This window comes from Gekko japonicus, unplaced genomic scaffold (assembly GCF_001447785.1).
Source record: "Gekko japonicus isolate JY-2015 unplaced genomic scaffold, Gekko_japonicus_V1.1 scaffold1612, whole genome shotgun sequence".
NCBI lineage: Eukaryota > Metazoa > Chordata > Lepidosauria > Squamata > Gekkonidae > Gekko > Gekko japonicus.
The window spans coordinates 344,906-348,415 of NW_015168097.1; positions in this window are offsets into that span (position 1 = coordinate 344,906).

Consider the following 3,510-nt stretch of genomic DNA (forward strand, 5'->3'; position numbering starts at 1 on the left):
CTCTCTCTCTCTCTCCCTGTTCAGTGGAGCTTCCCCCCCCCCCCCGCCCAGGCCAAGGAGACTTGTGAGTGAGGCAGTCCATTTCCTTCATTTCTAGAGGCAATCACCCATCAGGGTATCAGATGATGGGGAGAAGCTACTTTGATTGAAGCTCCTGGGGTGGTGGGAATATGGTTGCACACTGCTGGGAACCGAATGCTGGGCTACACAAACCCTCCGTTTAATCCAGTCTAGCTCTTCTGACGTTCTGAAGAGTTATTGCTGATTTTGTTTTCCTGTGCTTTGTGGGACGAAACCTCTGAAATTCTCGTCTTTGGGCTGTGTGTGGATTGTGCCAGTGGTCTCCTTGTAAAAAGAGGGGCTCACACACACCACTTGTGGGGAGGGACGCGTTAAGCTTTTCATGGGATGCTTTGAATCCTTAATTGAATCTTTGTTACTTCTACCACCTTCCCGAAACCTTTCTAATTTATGGGGCAAACTGTTTGCTCTCCCTTGCCTCTTTCTTGGAGATAAAATCAAGACAGGTAGCCGTGTTAGTCTGTCTGTAGCGGTAGAAAAGAGCAAGCGTTCAGTAGCACCTTAAAGGCTAACTAAATATGTGGCAGGGGCAGGGCTATTTTTGGGCAGGAACGCACAGGAACGGAGTTCCGGCTGGCTCCCAAGTTGGCCACGCCCAGCAGGAACTCATTAGCATAGTAGGCCACACCCAACAGCAGAAACTCATTAGGATTGGCTACATTAGGGGTGTGTGGCCTAACATGCAAAGGAGTTCCTGCTACAAAAAAAGGCCCTGGGTTTGGACAACAAACAAGGTAAACAGAATAAGAAGCAAAAGGTGGGTGTGGCTGGATAACCACACTTCTGGTAACATGTGGGTGCGGCCTAATGTGCTAATGAACTGTGCTGTCAGGGGTGTGGCCTAATATGCTAATGGGTTCCTGCTGTTGGGTGTGGCCTATTATGATAATGAGTTCCTGCTGGGCTTTTCCTACAAAAAGAGCCCTGCAGGGAGGAGCTTTCATGAGTCACTGCTCACTTCTTCACGAAAGCTCATTCCCCGCCACATGTTTTCTTAGTCTTTAAGGTGCTAGTGGACTCTTGCTCTTTTCTATTGCCTCTTTCTGTATATGAAATCCTTAAAAATCAGCTGGGGGAACTGGAAAGGGGGGGGACAGAGACAGTGGGTCTCGGATAAGGAACCTGGAGGTTGAGAAATGGAATATTCCAGTCCTAGGTTAAATAGCACGGAGGGGGAGGGCATCTTCAGCCCTCTCCATTTGGCCCAACCTCAAAGCCCTGTTTTAAAAATGGGCGTCTGGAACCCCTGCCACAACTCTAATGTCTGATTTGCATGAGATGTTTGCATGCTCGGATCTGTAAATCACATATTTATGCACTTCATAAATATTCAAGTTAGTGTTCTTTTTTATATTATTGAATTTATTTGTAGGTTTTTATGTTACAAAAACAAAAATACAGTACATAACTAATTTTTTGGAGTTTACGTAAAACATTCTTTCCAAACCATTTGTTAACTCTATACCATCTTTTTTTGAAAAGCTTTTCCATCTTTTCCTGAAAGTATCATATTCAATTTATCCATTTCTGCAAGTTCAGATATTTTAGTAACCAACTCTTCTCTAGTGGGTAATTTCTCTGCCTTCCAACATTTAGCAACGAGAATTCTGGCTGGGGCAAGGATATATGACAAAATACATGCATCATCACGCCCAAACCCTTCTGGTATTATATTTAGTAAATAAATTTCTGGTAACAGATGTAGATCTATATCCATAATCTCTAATATTAGCTGTTTAATATTGTTCCAAAATTTATAAATCTTCTTGCACCACCACCACATGTGAAAGAATGTACCTATGTTATTTTTGCACCTCCAACAGTTTCTTGATACCTCCTTATAATTACTCAAGTTAGTGTTCTGATCTCAGAAGTAGCCATAATTCTTTCACTGGTGCCATCTGAATAAGCTGTGGACCGGATGATGGAATAGACAGCCCCTGAGAGGCCCCTTACCCTTCACAGTGACCCCACCCCAAGCCTCAAACCTTTAGTGGTTGCTGGCAGTGTTCCCTCTAAGCTGAGTTGGTGTGAGCTGGCTCACAGTTTTTTAGCCTCCAGCTCGCGCATTTTTGTCTTAGCTCAGGAAGGAGGGCTCCAGAGCAAACTGATTTATGCAGAAGCCAAACCACTTGCTCACAACTTTAATGCCAGTAGCTCACAAAGCAGAATTTTTGCTCACAAGACTCCACAGCTTAGAGGGAACATTGGGGTCTCTGGCCCCATAGATCTAGTTTCAGGCACAGTATTGTTTGGGGCAGGGGTCATTTCGTAGAAAAAGAGCTAGGGGGACTCATTAGCATAACTCATTAGCATATGCCACACCCCCTGACATCACCGAAAGTGTGTCAGAAGGCAACACCCACCACTCAGGCTCTTTGGATTGCTAGGTATGGGGGGGGAACGTGCTTAGAGGGAACATTGGGGGGGGGTCTCTGGCCCCATAGGTCTAGTTTCAGGCACAGTATTGTTTGGGGCAAGATCCAGATATCAGTTCAATCATTTCCCCTGTTTCACCTCATCTTGGAAGCACATCAAGCCCAGAAGGTTAAATCCATTTTTTTAAAAAAATAAAAGATAATCCAGAGCTTTTTTCCCCTGAGGGAACACATCGGAATGGAATTCCAGAACCTCTTTGACAAAATTATTTTTAAAATGTTTTTCTGATGATGGTACCTTGTCAGCAGAAAAGTCAATCCAGGCTGATTTTCCCGTCAGAGGTTTCAGTTCTCCACTCTCTTCCCACCCTGTCTTGTAGAAATTGCTTTGCCGTAGTTTTCCATCCATCTCCTTGACTGGTTTTAATTTTTCTCACAGTCTTTATCATATCATCATTGCTATTATGAATTGGTTTTTTTTGGGGGGGTGGTTTTATTAGCTGATTCTGTGGGTCTTTTAAATATACTTCTTTTGGCATGCACAGCTGTTTTAATTATTGCTGGCAGCCTCCTTGAGCGCTAATGGCAAAGAGGCCGAGTACCCAGACCAATAAAAATAATCATTAAAATCATAACAAGCGGCGGGGTGTGCCTCGATCGCACGGCTCAGGCGCTTCTGTGGAGAGTTCATCTCCGTTTTGTGTATTGTAATTCACACTCTGATCGTATAAGACCTGAAAGGCATTGGTGTGTGTGTGTGTGTGTGGGGGAATAAATATATTATGGGAATAAAATGCCTTTTCTAATTAAAAATAGGGAGAAGCTAATTTTTTTTGGGGGGGGTGTGCAAATCCTCTGGCAATAAGTGGAGTTGGGGAAAGCCTTTGGCATTCCTAGGACTCCAATATCTGAGACTGGAGAAAATATTTACTGTTTTTGGAAGCAGTATTAAATCCCTCAGGCCCTGGGTGACCACATGCCTGAGATTTTTCCAGCTCTGACAACCAGTGTTCCCTCTAAGCTGAGTTAGTGTGAGCTAGCTCACAGTTTT